Source organism: Berghia stephanieae, chromosome 12 (genome assembly GCF_034508935.2).
Source record: "Berghia stephanieae isolate SIO BIC M18660-M18661 chromosome 12, UCSD_Bste_1.3, whole genome shotgun sequence".
Taxonomy (NCBI): Eukaryota; Metazoa; Mollusca; class Gastropoda; order Nudibranchia; family Aeolidiidae; genus Berghia; species Berghia stephanieae.
This window is the reverse complement of record NC_088371.1, coordinates 23,642,813-23,662,108: the sequence shown is the minus strand read 5'-3', so window position 1 is coordinate 23,662,108 and position 19,296 is coordinate 23,642,813. Positions and strand designations below refer to the sequence as shown.

Sequence of the window (19,296 nt, the reverse complement as noted above, 5' to 3'; positions counted from 1 at the left end):
TTGTGTGTTGATCTGTTATACTTCGGGATGGCAATGTTGTGAGCTTCTTAGCCAAGGGCATACTATCTATCAACGGTTAAGGGTTACTCACAGTTTTATGTTTGTTGGTACGTTATACCCGGCTGCCGGAATGTTGTGAGTAAATTACCTAAGAGCACAGCATCAATAAATGTTTAAGGTTACACAAAAGTTCGTAATATCCGATTGGCGGTTTGATATGAGTTTTTTAAATAAACGCAAAACATCAATCGTGGCTTTAAAAAAAAATTAGTGCACCGCCTAGCGAGATGCCGTTAGTTGTGCCCAAAGTTGTACAACTGAGAACAACTCTTGATTCGCTTTCTTTTGATCAACGGTCAAACTGTCTAATGTTTCAAATTGTAATAATATTCAGGCGGGATATTGATGCTACGTGTTTAAGTAAAAATATTCACTTATTCTGCCTGTCATACAAATCGTACAAACACACATAACTAAGTGCTGTGCGCTTGGCTAAGAAAACTCACAACATTGCCATCCGGAAGAATAACGGACCAACACACAAAACTGTGTGTATCCATGAACGTTTATAGTCGGGTTAATACAGTTCAGTGAGCATTACTAATAAACGCGGATGGCAAAAAATAATAACAAAGACCTGAGTGACGTCATCTTCGAACTATCTACACTGTGTTATTTTTTTAAAAGGAATAAATTTCATTTTCTTCGAAATTTCGCCGATCTACTGACCCTATAGATAGTTCGAAGATGACGTCACTCAGGTCTTTGTTATTGTTTTTTGCCATCCGCATTTATGAGTTATGCTCACTAAACTGTATTAAACTGACTATAAACGTTCATGGTTACACATATTTTTGTGTGTTGGGCCGTTATACTTCCGGATGGCAATATTGTGAGTTTCTTAGTCAAGCGCATACTATCTATCAACGGTTAAGGGTTACTCACAGTTTTATGTTTGTTGGTACGTTATACCCGGCTATCGGAATGTTGTGAGTAAATTACCTAAGAGCACAGCATCAATAAATGTTTAAGGTTACACAGAAGTTCGTAATATCCGATTGGCGGTTTGATGTGAGTTTTTTAAATAACGCAAAACATCAATCGTGGCTTAAAAAAAAAAAAAAAATTAGTGCACCGCCTAGCGAGATGCCGTTAGTTGTGCCCAAAGTTGTACAACTGAGAACAACTCTTGATTCGCTTTCTTTTGATCAACGGTCAAACTGTCTAATGTTTCAAATTGTAATAATATTCAGGCGGGATATTGATGCTACGTGTTTAAGTAAAAATATTCACTTATTCTGCCTGTCATACAAATCGTACAAACACACATAACTAAGTGCTGTGCGCTTGGCTAAGAAAACTCACAACATTGCCATCCGGAAATATAACGGACCAACACACAAAACTATGTGTAATCTTGAAAGTTTGTAGTCTGATAATTACAGTTTAGTGAGAAGTACTAAAAAAAATGGCTGGCTCAAAACAATAACAAAGACCTGAGTGACATCAAGTTCACTCTATCAATAGGTCATCCTTTTTTTTCTAGCTTGACAGATGGTCAGGAACAAATTTTTGTAGATAGTATGCGCTTGGCTAAGAATCTCACAACATTGCATTTCGAAGTTTAATGGACCAACACACAAAACAATGTGTAACCTTGCACGTTTGTTGTCTGGTTAATACAGTTTAGTGAGAATTACGTATAAACACGGATGAAAAAACAACAACAAAAACCAAAAACCATGAGTGAATAGGATGGAATGAAGTTCATGTCAATCGGGTCTTTGTTATTGTTCTTTTTTTTTTGCTATCCGCGTTTATGAGTACTTCTCACTAAACTGTATCAACCAGACTATAGATAGTATGCAGATGACGTCACTCAGGCCTTGTTATGGTTTTGCCATCCGCGTTTGTGAGTTGTTCTCACTAAACTGTATTAACCAGACTATAAAAGTTCATGGTTACACCGAGTTGTGTGTTGGTCCGTTATACTTCGGATGGCAATGTTGTGAACTCTTGGCCAAGCGCATCTATCTATAAAAGGTTAAGGTTACACAGAATGTTGTGTGTTGATCTGTTATACTTCGGGATGGCAATGTTGTGAGCTTCTTAGCCAAGCGCATACTATCTATAGTCTGGTTAATACAGTTAAGTGAGAATTATTCATAAATGTGGATGGCAAAAAATAATAACAAAGACCTGAGTGACTATCTTTAAACAAAGCAGCGTGTTGAGATTTACTAAGAATGATACAATCGTTGGATAGACCAACAAAAACCTCAACAGATCACACCCATTAAGTCATTGATAATGTCTGCCTTTGTGAAATCGTTTTAGAAATGACCACAACTGAAATGACCAAATGGACATGAACGAGTCAGTGAATAGTAAACAAATAATGTAAACCATTTTCATTCGGATCGAAAGGTCTTCAGTTCGAAACCCGATGGAAACATTCGAATCTTTTCGCCTCAGAACTATGATGTTTGTGATAGCTCTGTTTTTATCGCCAATGTTTCAGGTTGACTTTTAAATAGAAGTGCTCAGTGTAGAATAGTTATACTTGTGTCAAGAAGTATAGATAGTATGCAGATGACGTCACTCAGGCCTTTGTTATTGTTTTTGCCATCCGCGTTTGTGAGTTGTTCTCACTAAACTGTATTAACCCGACTATAAAAGTTCATGGTTACACAGAGTTTGTGTGTTGGTCCGTTATACTTCCGGATGGCAATGTTGTGAACTCCTTGGCCAAGCGCATTCTATCTATATTGACCCTCTCCTTACCACCTACACCAAAATCGTCACATTTGTTACGACACAATATACATTATTCTTATTCATATTAATTTTGTACATCACACACTTTGAAGAATGATCTTTGTTTAATTAATTATTAATAAGAACATAAAGTTGTTTTGTAGAGAGATTGTTTGAATTTAAAAAATCAATTTTTCTGCTGGGTAAACCTGCCATTTTGGGAAAAGACTGAAAATCATCGGTAAGGAGAGAGTTAAACTGACATCTAAGTTTTAAAACTTGTTTTGTTTATCACCATGACGATCTGAAGAGGAAGGATTCTATTATTAGACTACACATTCTTCCTGCTTTCAAATTGTTCTGCATTCTGGACCAAAACAATTGAAGGTAAGTAAAATATTTTCACTGTATCATGTTGTGTCTCAAAATATCACAATGAGACAAAACGTTACAGTTTTTATTTAATTTGACAGGGACAACGCTGTTAACGACCAGGTACTCAATTTACAAGATAAAGATTTGAACTAGTGTGTATGAAAGGTGTCAGACAAGGCAAGAAAGCTCGACTGATTTTTTGGGATGTTTTTTTTCTTTTCTTTTCTTTTCTTTCTTGCTTTGTCTGGCACCTTTCATACACACTTGTTCAGTTCTTTATCGTGCCTGATATTTAATTTCTTACTTTGATTTATGATTAGATCGATCTTGACCAATTTTCAATTACCGGTATTCTATGATCGTATTTTTCGATTTTACATTGCCGTTTTGATTAATTTTCCCTAACATTCAAAACTTTCTGTGAATGATACAATGCAAGCTATATGAGATTCTGTATTTATTGTAATTATTAACTATTGTATAAGGCATTTAGGATAATTCCTATATTAAGCCTTTAGTAAGATAAGATAAGATATACTCAATTTACAGCTGAGTACTGTGAGAGAATATAGGTAACGAAACATTCAAAAAAGCTAATTAACCAGTTAACTGTTTAATCTGAAAAATAATTTGGCCAGAAAACTCGTCCATTAACTCACTCAACCCTAACACCGACTATATCCGTAGTTTACCCGGGTCACTTTTACTCCATCCCTATTAATTACACTTTTTCTGAGACAAATTTTTACACGTTAATGATAGTTGAATAAAACGATCTATGCACATGCTCATTTCTAATACATTTCTTCCAATTTTGAAATGTGGCCAAAAATCTCTAGGATTGAATGAATTAACTCTCCTTACCAGCCATTTTCAGGATTTTCCCCAAAACTTCAAACCCAACTAACAAAAATATATTTTTTTGTCACTCAGACATATTAGCAGTAAAATTCTTTCCATACATAATTTCTTTAGCAAAAACATACTCTACAACACACTGTTCATTTTCTTTAAATTTTATGATTTACACAAGAAATTTGAATAAGAAAAATGTTGGTTGTGTCGTAACGAATGTGACGATTTTCCTATAGTTGGTGGGGAGAGGGTTAAACATCGATCGATGTAATTGGATTAAATAGTCTGACGTCACGTCCGCACACCAACCAGCTGCTTGGTTCTAAACAAAGAAAATCGGTACTTTTTATTCTTCATGCTGGCTAGAACTTTTTCATATGTCATGTGATCAGAATGTATAAAAGTAAAAACATGATCAGATTTATAATGTTTTTAAAATCTAGATACACTTTTATGTACGTCGGATAAGTATTTCATAAAGACGTACAACATTGTTCCGATAGTTTAGAACCAGTTCCTAAGTTACTACACGTCATTACGCGGGGAGTGGCGTCACGACTGCTGAAGCCTATTGACCCCCATCTTGGCAGAATTCTCAAACCAGCAACTTAAAGGAAGCTAGGTCCCAGGTTTGAGATTTTTTTTTCAAGACGAGAGTCCTTTAAGTCAATCCATATTTGAAGAACGAGTTTTAAAATACACCTTTTTAAAAATAAATAAAATTCACTTTTCGTTCCAGAGGAGAAATTTGTCTCCAGTGTCTATTCCAAGGGAAGACTGGAATAACCCAGGCGTCAGCCGTAAAGCAGCGCCGCAAATTGAGCTAGGGCGAGGTGGTGACTTGCTTAAGGCCACACAGCACAGCGGCGGGTTATCGAACTCGGTACCTTTCGGGTACGAAGCAAAGACCGTACCGCTGAGCCACGTAGCCTCTTTTCTGGCCAAATATTTAAATTAAATTGAGCTTTTATATAGCGCGAATCCACTAAACGTGCTCAAAGCTAAAGGCTTCTTTGGGCCTGCGTCTTCGTCTTTAGTCATCAGTCGTCCAGCTGAATGCAGTACTCGGCAATGTACTTTGAATTGAGCTTTTATATAGCGTAATATCCACTAAGCGTGCTCACAGCACTTTACAAAGGATACCTGGCCAACAGCAATGCTTAAAATGCATGACGAGACATGACGCCTGTAAGGCCATAATATTGCAATTTTTTCGGACAGAGACAACGCTGTTGACGGCCAGGTATCTTTATCTTATACCCGAGTACGGCGCATAATTGAGTCCTTGGAAAAGGCTGTTTACTCACATTCTCTCACCGTACTCGGGTGTAAAATGAGTACATGGCCGTAAACAGTGTTGTCTCTGTCAGAAAAAATTGTAATATCGCCTAACAGGCGTCATGTTTCGTTCTACATGTTACGTATTGCTGTTGAACAGGAACCAGGGCACACACAACCTTGTCAGGGACTATTTGTAAAGCGCTTTGAGCACGTTTTGTTTTTTTCCTTTCCAGAGACGACAGTTAAATGGTTAAACAACCCGAAAACTACTTCACACAGGTATAATCAAAAGACTGGTTCATTGCTTCGTCTCCCAGGAGTAATTTGTATACATAAAACATGAAATGGTTGACATCAACGTTTACATATTTACACGTCTGATAACCGAATGTAATTATGGGCCTGACTTAACGATTTTGTAATGAACGAGTTTAGCGTTGGCATGACCTATTTCAATTACAACTAATGAGCCTATAACAATTAGGTTATCAGACCTGCAAATTAGGTATACATGGGTTGACACCATTAGGAAGATAGAGGCCTTAATGAAACCACACGCCATCGATTTTTGATTGACCGATTCTTTCTTGTCAAGCCACAGAACGACAGTGGTGATTTGAAATGTTTTAAAATGTTACCAATGTTCTGAAATACGCTTCAATAGTCGTAACGACGTGCACTTATTTGCAGATCTGATAACCCAATTCCTTTTGGGCCCATTGTTGTAATGAAAATCCTTTTTATTAAATGACACAAAATATTGTCCATTACAACAATGTTAAACTAGGCCCAAAAGTGGGTTTGGATGTCAGACATGTAATATATTGAACGTCAGGCTTTAAGCATAGGAAGTGATTCCCTCGTATTGATGCATGGTAACTTGGTAACTGGTTCTGAAATATTGGAACAATGGCGGACGCTCATGAAATATTTCTCCGACGAGCATAAAAGCGTATCCAGAGGAAAAAAAAAACAGTGTAAATCTTATCATGTTTTTACTTTTACACATTCTGATCACAAGACATGTGAAAAGTTCTAGCCAGCTTGAAGAATAAAAAGTACTGATTTTTTTTTGTTTAGAACCACGATGGTCGCCGTTGCTGGGCGACGTGACATCACTCTATTGAATCCAATTGGTACAAAGTCTTCATGAACCTATCTTAAAGCCTGACGTTAAATATATGCAGGTCTGACATCCAAACCCACTTTTGGGCCAAGTTTAACATTGTTGTTATATACAATATTTTGTGTCATTTTAAAAAAGATTTTCATTACAACAATGAGCCCAAAAGGACTTGGGTTATCAGATCTGCAAATAAGTGTACATCGTTAAAGTCCCATTTCAAACTTAATGTATGGAACTTGTTTTTTTTCTCCAAGGGTTTAACGGCGTTTGCGACTCATTTAGGTAATTTCTGCGTCAGTAACAAGGAAGAAAATTGTATTGTCAAAAAATCATTCTAAATTTACAATTCAAAGCACAAATGTCATGTAAGACAAAGAGGAATGTTACACATGGGAAACAGATGCAGATCCCAAGAGCACACTCTCATTGTGCACAATTTGAGATCATCTAAAGGCCTCATTCAGCCACAAGCACAAGATACGGTACCATGAATAGGAACACACTCAAATGCTTACATTATACATTCAAAACAACAAATATAACAATACATAACAAAGATTTCCTTTAACTATAGATAGTATGCGCTTGGCTAAGAAGCTCATAAAATTGCCATCCGGAAGTATAACGGACCAACACACAAAACTGTGTGTATCCATGAATGTTTATAGTCAGGTTAATACAGTTCAGTGAGCATTACTCATAAACGCGGATGGCAAAAACAATAACAAGGACCCGAGTGACGTCATCTTCGAACTATCTGTAGATAGGACGAAATTTACGTCACTAAGGTCTTTGTTATTGCTATTTGCCATCCATGTTTGTGAGTACTTCTCACGAAACTGTATTAACCAGACTATAAACGTTCACTGTTACACATAGTTTTGTGTGTTGGTCCGTTATACATTGTGAGCTTCTTAGCCAAGCTCTTACTGTCTATAGATTTGACTGTTTCCCTCTCAGCCAATGACTCCAACAAGGGAAAGGACAAAAGCAAGTAATCGCATTCCAAGACAAAGACAGAAAGCAGATTTTAGGGTATAGATAGAACGAAGTTGACGTCACTCATGTCTTTATTATTGCTTTCTGCCATCCATGTTTATGAGTAATGATCACTAAACTGTATTAACCAGACTATAAACGTTCATTGTTATACATAGTTTTGTGTGTCCGTTATACTTCCGTTACTGTATATAACATCGTATTGTAAAACATCAAAATATTCACTCATCCCAAACCCATCGTCTTTTATATATGTACCATAAAGAAGAACAATTCTAAAGTATGATACTGTAACCGATACAAAAAAAATGGCTTAATGTCACTAACAATTCTAGTGTTCGAGCCAATTATCATTAAAATTCATCAGAAGGTTGTGACGATATCCACGTCAACGCGTGCACACGGCTTGTGGAACGAACGGACTATACAAAATCAGCCGGCTTGGCTTCGCCTGGGCGGGAACAAACCTCAGACCTCCTGATGACAGGGAATTATTCATTCTTTTATTTTTCTTTCTGCTTTTGCTTTGAACTATTTCATGAACAACTTTTCAGATTTTTTAGCATTGATACGATTGAAGTAAAGACAGAAATAACAAACACCCAGTGAATTCATTCTATTGTCTTTGATAACGAGGCGATGGTCATCGGGTACTTTTTTACAAGATCTATAATTTAAGGACCAGTTTTTTAAAATTTCTATTTTACTGCGTCTTCGGACTGGAGAATTAAAACATGGGTCTCGCCGTGTTGCTATTTTGTGACCCCTCGTCTCAAAACGGTATCAAGTCGGGATGGACCAGATGCTAAAAATTCGAATTGTAGATAGAACGAAGATGACGTCACTCAGGCCTTTGTTATTGTTTTTGCCATCCGCGTTTGTGAGTTGTTCTCACTAAACTGTATTAACCAGACCATAAAAGTTCATGGTTACACAGAGTTTGTGTGTTGGTCCGTTATACTTCCGGATGGCAATGTTGTGAACTCCTTGGCCAAGCGCATTCTATCTATAGTTAAGCTGGTCAACAATATGAAACGTTGGTATTTAGCATAGTAAAAGATGATATTCCTTCTCCTCTATAAAGCATCTAAACTCAACTTAAGTCTGCTATTTATGGCTACAAATAGGCTTCAACAGTCATGATGTCACTTCCCTCGTAATGACGCATGGTAACTTAGTAACTGGCTCTAAACTATCGGAACAATGGCGAACGCCCTTATAAAATACTTCTACGACGAGCATAAAAGTGTACCCAGAGGAGAAAAACATAATAAATATGATCATGTTCTGACTTTTATACATTCTGATCACATGACATATGAACAGTTCTAGCCAGCATGAAGAATAAAAAGTACCGATTTTCTTTGTTTAGAACAAAGCTGCTCGCCGTTGCTGAGCGTCGTGACATCAGACTATTGAATCCAATTCCATTTTCAGCATCTTAATCATCCCGACTTAATACCGTTCTGAGACGAGGGGTCACATATTTGTCAGGCAAGGCAAGACATTGTTGAGTGGAATGGGATGGGATTCCAATGAACTTTATGTGCAAATCAATAGCAAATTTATACTGGCGTTATCAAGTGTGTTATCATTCGTTCAGGTCAGTGATCTCATTGAGGCGTCTGCCCCTATAGATAGTATGCAGATTACGTCACTCAGGCCTTTGTTATTGTTTTTGCCATCCGCGTTTGTGAGTTGTTCTCACTAAACTGTATTAACCAGACTATAAAAGTTCATGGTTACACAGAGTTTGTGTGTTGGTCCGTTATACTTCCGGATGGCAATTTTGTGAACTCCTTGGTCAAGTGCATTCTATCTATTTGGTGAAAGTGTTTATCACTTATTATTATTATTATGCCCTTGGTTGTGTCCAAAACAGTGATCACTATTAACCAGTTCGAAGTTGACGTCACTCGGGTCTTTGTTATTGTTTTTTTGCCATCTGCGTTTGTGAGTAATTCTCACTAAACTGTAGTAACCAGACTGTACACGTTCAAGGTTACACATATATTTTTAGCCTGACACTGACCAAAAAATGACCACTCGGGCCTTTGTTATTGTTTTTCGCCATCCACTTTTATGAGTAATCTCATTTAACTGTATTATCCAGACTTTAAAAGTGCATGGTTACACAGAGTTTTGTGTGTTGTCCGTTATACTTCCGGATGGCAATGTTGTGAGCTTCTTAGCCAAGCGCATCTATAGATAGAATGCGCTTGGCCAAGGAGTTCACAACATTGCCATCCGGAAGTAGAACGGACCAACACACACACTCTGTGTAACCATGAACTTTCATAGTCTGGTTAATACAGTTTAGTGAGAATAACTCACAAACGCGGATGGCAAAAACAATAACAAAGGCCTGAGTGACGTCATCTGCATACTATCTATAAACAACCAACTATGTTTGTCCGTCACTCACCACTCCCTACCACCTAAAATAATAAATCCATGAGCATTTATCACAATGACGCCGAATCGAAGCCGAACGCAGCCATCGTTAACTCATAGCCTGAGACCATAAACATCGTAAACTATAGATAGTATGCAGATGACGTCACTCAGGCCTTTGTTATGGTTTTTGCCATCCGCGTTTGTGAGTTGTTCTCACTAAACTGTATTAACCAGACTATAAAAGTCCATGGTTACACAGAGTTTGTGTGTTGGTTCGTTATACTTCCGGATGGCAATGTTGTGAACTCCTTGGCCAAGCGCATTCTATCTATAGACAGCATGCGCTTGGCTAAGAAGCTCATAACATTGCCATCCGGAAGTATAGATAGTATGCAGATGACGTCACTCAGGCCTTTGTTATTGTTTTTGCCATCCGCGTTTGTGAGTTGTTCTCACTAAACTGTATTAACCAGACTATAACAGTTCATGGTTACACAGAGTTTGTGTGTTGGTCCGTTATACTTCCGGATGGCAATGTTGTGAACTCCTTGGCCAAGCGCATTCTATCTATAAGGGACCAAAACACAAAACTGTGTGTATCCATGAAAGTTTATAGTCGGGTAAATGCAGTTCAGTGAGCATTACTCATAAACGCGGATGGCAAAAAAACAATAACAAAGACCTGAGTGACGTCATCTTCGAACTATCTTAGCCTGACACTGACCAAAAAATGACGTCAAAAGAAAACAAATCGTGAGTTGTATTCATAGTTCAACAAATGGAATCAATTGTTTCCTTGAGCACTACTAACGACAACTCACTGGACGCTGCATTAACCTAAAAATGACGCCAAAAGACAAGTCTTTGTGTCAGGCGATCAGTTATGATGGCGAAGCTCCGAATCAATTTTCGTACTTCTTTTTGATGACGGCATATTTTATTTACTAATGCCAAAGCGGGCGCGCCAGATCGTAGCCATCGTTAACATATAGATAGTATGCGCTTGGCTAAGAAGCTCACAATATTGCCATCCGGAAGTATAATGGGCCAACACACAAAACTCTGTAACCATGAATGTTATATAGTCTGGTTAATACAGTTTAGTGAGGATTACTCAAACGCGGATGGCAAAAAAAAAAACAATAACAAAGGCTTGATTGACGTCAAATTCATTCTGTCTATAGATAGAATGCGCTTGGCCAAGGAGTTCACAACATTGCCATCCGGAAGTATAACGGACCAACACACAAACTCTGTGTAACCGTGAACTTTTATAGTCTGGTTAATACAGTTTAGTGAGAACAACTCACAACTGTATTAACAAGACTATAAAAGTTCATGGTTACACAGAGTTTGTGTGTTGGTCCGTTATACTTCCGGATGGCAATGTTGTGAACTCCTTGGCCAAGCGCATTCTATCTATAAGCCTGACACGAGAACCCTCTAGGACTTTGCAGCGTCTAGTGAATTGTTGTTAGTAGAGCTCAAGGAAACAAGTGATTCCATTGAATACTATTGAATACAATTCACGATTTGTTTTCTTTTGTGGCAAAAGACTGGCATTTTGACGTCATTTTTTGGTCAGTGTCAGGCCATAACTTTACGAAGGCCACGCGCGGAGTCGCAAGGCTTTCGTTGAGTACGCATCAAAACGATGTGTGAGAACTACTCATAAATTAAATATGGTTGGCTAAAATCGTTCTATCAAAGAGTGTGTAGGGTAACGTAGTTACCAAGAGCTCTCACTTGTCTTAACCGCAATGCTGTTGTCGCGTGCCAGGCGAGACAGCGAGATGAGTGTGCTCCGCGTGTATCATGCGCGCTAGGCTTACTGATACAATGAAGAAAATACGAGTAGAAGACGGAAGATGCTTGGCTTCACCAAAAGCGGGAAGTGAGAGCTCTTGGTAACATAACAATCGTTACCTACACGCTCTTTGATCTACTTTATTTATAATCTTGAGCGATGATATTATCATGATTAATAAAATTTAGTGAGAACTATTCATAAAATGGCTTGCTAAAAACAACAACAAAGAGCTGGGTGGCGTCAATTTCGTTTCCATCAGTGAGTAAAGTTCAACTGAGTGATTTGACGACTGACAGTCGCTTCTACTCCGTTTGTGTCAGTCGGCGTGTAAACGAATCATCAAAAAGAGGCGAGTAAAAAGCCAGCAAAGGGACTCCACTCTGTTGGAGCCCAAAGACAATTCATGGCCACACTTGACGACACCATGTTTATAGAACTCTTCAACAGTCGTAACGTCACTTCCTTCCTAATGACGCATGGTACCTTAGTAACACTGGCTCTAAACTATCGGAACAATGGCGGACGCCTGTATGAAATATTTCCCAGGCGAGCATAAAGGGTATCCTGAGGAGAAAACAAACAAATACATTTGATCATGTTTTGACTTTTACACATTCTGATCACAAGGCATATGAAAAGTTCTAGCCAGCATGAAGAATAAAAAGTAATGATTTTCTTTGTTTAGAAACAAGATGGTCGCCGTTGCCTGGCGGCGTGACATCAGACTATTGAATCGTATAGGCTTCAACAATCGTGAGGTCACTTCCCTCGTAATGAAGCATGGTAACTTAATAACTGATTCTAAACTATCGGAACAATGGCGGACGCCTTAATGAAACAAGTCTCCGACAAGCATAAAAGTGGATCCAGAGGAGAAAAACATTATAAGCATGATCATGTTTTGACGTTTATAGATAGAATGCGCTTGGCCAAGGAGTTCACAACATTGCCATCCGGAAGTATAACGGACCAACACACAAACTCTGTGTAACCATTAACTTTTATAGTCTGGTTAATACAGTTTAGTGAGAACAACTCACAAACGCGGATGGCAAAAACCATAACAAAGGCCTGAGTGACGTCATCTTCGAACTATCTATACATTCTGATCACATGATATGTGGAAAAGTTTTAGCCATCATGAAGAATAAAAAGTACAGGTTTACTTTGCTGGGCGGAAGTGACATTAGACTATTGAAATCTATTCTTTGTTATTGTTTTTAGCCAGCCATTTTTATGAGTAGTTCCCACTTTAATCAAAATATAAACGTTTAACGTTACACAGTTTTGTGTGCTCATAACATCCACCAAACCGGATATAACGTACCAACACACAAAACTATGTGTAACCTTGAACTTGATTGATAGAATTTAGTGAGAACTATTTATAAAAATGGCTGGCTAAAAACAATAACAAAGAGGTGAATTACAACTTCATACTCTCTATAGATAGTTCGAAGATGACGTCACTCAGGTCTTTGTTATTGTTTTTTGCCATCCGCGTTTATGAGTAATGCTCACTGAACTGTATTAACCCGACTCTAAATGTTCATGGATACACACAGTTTTGTGTGTTGGTCCGTTATACTCGTACTTCCGGATGGCAATGTTATGAGCTTCTTAGCCAAGCGCATACTATCTATATCCGGCGAACGGATGTTATGAATATTTTATGTAAGCGCAGCGCATCAATATATTTCAACAGCCTGTGTCAAAATCGTGCGGGGTTGATTTTTTGGGGGGGGGGGGGGGGGGGGGGGGGGGGGGGGGGGGGGGTGGGTAACAGGCGTTTACTTAAGTATGGATGTTTGCGTTAGGCTTAGAAACTCATTTCAATTCGGAAATATAACGGACCAACACACAAAACTATGTGTAACCTTAACGTTTTTAGTCAGGTTAATACAGTTTAGCGAGAATTACTCATAAACATGGATGGTAAAAAAAAAAAAAAACAATAACAAAGACCCGAGTGACGTCAACTTCATTATATCTATAGATAGTATGCTTTTGGCTTAAAAGTTCACAACATTGCCATCCGGAAGTTTAACGGACCAACACACAACACTGTGTGTAACCATGATCGTTTATAGTCTGGTTAATACAATTTAGTGAGAAGTATCCTTATAAACGCGGATGGCAAAAAATAATAACAAAGACCTGAGTGACGTCAACTTCGAACTATCTATAGATAGTATGCGTTTGGCTAAGAAGCTCACATCATTGCCATCCGGAAGTATAACGGACCAACACACAAAACTTTGTGTGACCTTGAACGTTTATAGTCAGGATAAGACATTTAGATGAGAATTACTCATAGACATGGATGGCAAAAACAATAACAAAGGCCCGAGTGACGTCAACTTCGTCCTGACTATAGATAGTATGCAGATGACGTCACTCAGGCCTTTGTTATTGTTTTTGCCATCCGCGTTTGTGAGTTGTTCTCACTAAACTGTATTAACCAGACTATAAAAGTCCATGGTTACACAGAGTTTGTGTGTTGGTCCGTTATACTTCCGGATGGCAATGTTGTGAACTCCTTGGCCAAGCGCATTCTATCTATAGATCACATCCATTATGGTACCATAGCAGTCCAATTTTTGTATTAGTTAAGACAAAACCCCAATTTAAACGTTTCTTTCATCCCTTACCCCCCCCCCCCCCCCCCCCCCCCACACACACAAATCCACAAAGAGGCAGCTGAAATATTAAAAATGTCTGCCCATTCATTTCCGGTCTAACTCTAACTTCCAAATGGATATCAAATGTTCTGCCCATGGTTGAGTAAATACACCGATTAGTGGCATACACCGATTAGTGGCTGAGTCACGAGGCGGGAAAGTTCAAGGCTATGTGGTCTAGTGGTATGACACTCGTTTTCGGATCGGAAGATCCTGGGTTCGAGCCTCGTTCGGCGCATAGTTGAGTCCTTGTAAAAGTCTATTTACTCACTTTCTCTCACCGTACTCGGGTGTAAAAGGACTTCCTGGGCGTTAACAGCGTTTTCTCTGTCGGAAAAAATGTAATATCGCCTAACAGGCGTCATGTCTCGTTCTAAATTTTAAGTGTTGCTGTTGGTCAGGGACTCCTTGTAGAGCGCATTGAACATGTTTAGTGGATATTGCTCTATATAAAAGCTCAAGCGCATATTTGAGTCCTTGGAAAAGGCTCTTTACTCACATGTGTAAAATGAGTACCTGGTCGTTAACAGCGTTGTCTCTGTCCGAAAAAATGGTAAATCACCTAACAGGCGTCATGTGCCATCCTATAAATGTAAGTGTTGACCAGGGACCCTTTGTAAAGCGCTTTATATTGCGCTACATAAAAGTTAATAAAAAAAGCTCAAGTTTAATTCACGTCGAAACATATTACATATTAGTAAAATTGAGTTTTATATAGGACAATATCCACTAGACGTGTTCAAAGCGCTTTACAAGGGGTCCCTAGCCAGCAGCAACACTTAAAATGCAGGACGAGACAGGACGTTTTTTAGGCGATATCACATTTGTCTCTGTCGGAACAATTTGAATGTCGCCTAAGTGGCTTCATGTTTCGTCCTATATTCTAAATGTTGTTTTTTGCTAGGGTAAAACGCTTTGAGTACGTTTCGTGGAAATTGCTCTCTCCATACGTTTTAGTTGGGTTTTGTTTTTCACCTTTTTGTTAATTAAGAATCCGTCTTAAAGGAGAACTTTTCACAATGAACTAGTTTGTGAATGTCATGAAAAGGGTTCAACAGTCGTGACGTCACTTCCCTTGTAATGACGCATAGTAACCGGTACTAAACTATCGGAACAATGGCGGACGCCATTATCTCCATCACCGCCTTTATGAAATAATTCTCCAGCGAGCATAAAAGTGTATCCAGAGGAGAAAAAAACATTATAAATCTGATCATGTTTTAACTTTTATACATTCCGATCACATGACATGTGAAAAAGTTCAAGCCATCATGAAGAATAAAGAGTACCGATTTTCTTTGTTTAGAACCATCCTGCTGGTTGCTGGGCGGACGTGACATCAGACTATTCAATCCTATTGATGGTTCCTCTGTGACCTCTTGTTGCTTTGCCTGTCAAACTATTGTCATGGATGCCTTTTAAATTATTATCTTATAGTATGAGTCTTCAGTTCTTCAATCAACGTACAGTGCATACACTTTCGAAAATTACGTCAGTTATCGTTTATTTTATTTAAATTAGTCGAATAAACATTTAAGTTGTTTTATTTTTGACTCGAAAATTTAAAATAAAGTATATTTTCGCCCTGAAATCAACCGCTGACCGTAAACCGAAGCCCCATACCCACCTTAAGTGTTTGCCTATCACCCGGAGTAAACATCCCACAGATCCTGAGCATCACTCGCAATTTTAACACAGATAATTGAAAAAATGCATCGTGTCGTCAGCTTTTGCGATGCAATTAACCAGTAGATTTTTGACCAATCAAAACATGGAATTTGTGACACACCCTCACACGTGCTCGGACAAACATAGTTGCTTGTTTATAAACAGAAACTTGAATGAAATCGACCAATCTCTGATCATTGTTATTGTCTATATAGATAGTATGCAGATGACGTCACTCAGGCCTTTGTTATTGTTTTTGCCATCCGCGTTTGTGAGTTGTTCTCACTAAACTGTATTAACCAGACTATAAAAGTTCATGGTTACACAGAGTTTGTGTGTTGGTCCGTTATTCTTCCGGATGGCAATGTTGTGAACTCCTTGGCCTAGCGCATTCTATCTATACCACCAAATGGGTGACAAGTTGTCACACGATTTTCTCGATCAGATAATAAACGTTTAAATTTACACATAGTTTTCTGTGTTGGTTTTATTGATCAAGCGGTTGAACAGTGGATATTTTACTTTAACACATACCATCGATAGTAAAATCTGTGTAGTTTGCTGTGTCTACCAATTACTGCCATTGTTTATATTATGACGATTGTCCGAGAGGCGTGGTTATCTACGTGTCTATTCCTTTATCAGCGTGTCACAATATTGTGAGAAATACTCACAAAATGGACCTGACCTATTTGTGTGTATGCAATGCACCGAGGGTAGCTCATGCTTTTTCGCACAGGAAATAAACAGTCAAGGGAACAAAAAGGGCTAAATGGCAGGTAATATTCTGATTGGTTAATGTAAAGTAACGGGCGAACCATCAATAGATAGTTCGAAGATGACGTCAATCAGGTCTTTGTTATTGTTTTTTGCCATCCGCGTTTATGAGTAATGCTCACTGAACTGTATTAACCCGACTTTAAACGTTCATGGATACACACAGTTTTGTGTGTTGGTCCGTTATACTTCCGGATGGCAATGTTATGAGCTTCTTAGCCAAGCGCATACTACTCGTATCTATAAGAATTAAAGAGTCAAGGCGACGAAAAGGGCTAAATGGCAGGTAATATTCTGATTGGTTAATGTATAGTAACGGGCGAACCATCAATAGAAACGAATTTTAAAAACCGAAAAAAGCCCCGGAAAAATACCCCCCAAAAACGCGAACAAACAAACGTAATAGAATCACAATGCTCATATCAAACCTCCCATTGTTTTGGTTGATACCAAAATATCTTTCTTGTTGACCCGTCCACAGATTTAATTCTATGTTAAATATTATCTGAAAATAGGATCTGCCTGGTATTTGCTTGTATTTGCTTGTATTTGCTTGTATTTGCTTGTTCAAACGATAAGGGATCAGCTCCGCTCGGAAATTGATTCCAATATAACAACGTTACTCTGTGAAACAGGAAACGAGGAGACTATTGAGTTGAATTTAGCTTGTGTCAATCTTTTAATTAAAAATATCAAATTAATAAACAAAGAAGCAGGCACCCGTGTAATATAAATATTTGAACAAGTGTGAATGTGCGGCTATGTGGTGTAGTGGTATGACACTCGCTTTCGGATCGGAAGGTCCTGGGTTCGAGCCTCGCGCTCGGCGCATAGTTGAGTCCTTGGAAAAGGCTCTTTACTCACATTCTCTCACCGTACTCAGGTGTAAAATGTACCTGGCCGTTAACAGCGTTGTCTTTGTCCGAAAAATTGTAATATCGCCCAACAGGCGTCATGTCTAGTCCTACATGTTATATGTTGCTGTTGATCAGGGATCCCTTGTAAAGCGCTTTGAGCACATTTAGTGTATATTGCGCTATATAAGAGCTCGATTTAAAAATGCAAGGTGATAGACTAAGCAAGAAAGAAAAATACAAGAAACAAAAACATTAAAAAAGAAATCAGTCTACCTCGACTGGGGATTGAACCTCAGACCTTCTGATTACCGATCAGACGTTCTACCATTACATTACAGAAGCTCCCGATAGTTGGGGCAATTTGGATAGGACGCTAGTCTATCGCAAAGTACTTTCCGCCAGATCTAACTGGCCCAGCTACCCAATCACTGCTGGGTAGACAGGGGAGTCAGAAAAGAAATAAATCTCGACTGCACCAGGGATCGATCTCGGTCCCTTCGCGTGTGAAGCGAATGCTCTGCCAAATGACTCATCGCCCCGCCCCCCCCCCCCCCCCCCAAATAATCAGATTATCAGATAAGTGGAAGATTTATATTTTTTTCCCGTGGCTATCGATATTGACGTTTTCCGTGTTATTTGTGTGGGATGTGGGGATGTGTAGGTGTGTGGGATGTGTGTGGGGTGTGTGTGGGTGTGTGGGATGTGTGTGGGTGTGTGGGATATGGGACGGGGGGGGGTCTGTAGGATGTGGGGTGTGTGTGTGTGGGTTGTGTGGATGTGTGGGATGTGGGGATGTGTGGGTGTGGGGATGTGTGGGTGTGGGGATGTGTGGGTGTGTGGGGATGTGTGGGTGTGTTGTTGTGTGGGATGTGTGGGTTGTGTGGATGTGTGGGATGTGTGGGTGTGGGGATGTGTGGGTGTGGGGATGTGTGGGTGTGGGGGTGTGTGGGTGTGTGGGGATGTGTAGGTAAGTGGGTGTGTGGGTGTGTGGGGTGTAGGTGGGTGTCGGTGTGTGGGGATGTGTTGGTGTGTGGGTGTGTGGGTGGAAGTCGATGTGTGGGTGTGTGGGTGTGTGGGGATGTGTGGGTGTGTGGGAGGGTGTGAGTGTGTGGTGCGTGGATTTTGTGTCGGTGTGTGGGTGTGTGGGGGTGTTGGGGTGTGCGGGGGGGGGGGGGGGTGGTGCGTGGATGTGTGTCGGTGTATCTCGAGAATTAACTATGTTTGACTACAGCTTATCCTATCGCACGAAGTCTATAAATCAGATTGGTGACGATTATCATTTGGTGTTTGTGTTGATTTCTTATTGATATGGAAATGACGTATTATAGCAATGACTATGAAAATTTTTTTTTTCTCTTTTTGAGGAAATTTTTTGTCTAAAATCAAAGCCCTATCTCCACTGAGTAAAAATGTTTTTGAATTTTGAAAATCCATTCATAAATAAACAAGTTATGCAGTTTCAAAGGTGTCATTTATTTGGATGACCCGCAAAGAGGAAAAAAAAACGCGAAAATATGGGACGCTTTTTCGGCATTTTTTCGACCTTTGGTTGTATCTTGCGTAATAATTGGATTAAAAGATTGAAACTTGAAGAGCAAATTAGGATGGTGTTTTGTAAAATACGGGAAAAGTACTCGTCATATTCATATGAAATTTTACAACCAACAAGAAGAAATGTTCATGTATTACCTTGTCAGCGACAAAACCTCCACG

At 39.1% G+C, this 19,296-nt stretch overlaps 1 protein-coding gene across 1 annotated transcript in view; it reads left to right on the top strand.

Annotated features, from left to right (window-relative positions):
• The first annotated feature begins 2,337 nt into the window (after nucleotides 1-2,337).
• LOC144958367 (uncharacterized) overlaps nucleotides 2,338-19,296 on the top strand; it is a 126,362-nt gene continuing 109,403 nt past the window's right edge. The window contains exon 1 of the mRNA XM_078890330.1: nucleotides 2,338-3,144. The gene's annotated coding sequence lies outside the window, so the exon portion shown is untranslated. The remainder of the gene's footprint in view (nucleotides 3,145-19,296) is intronic.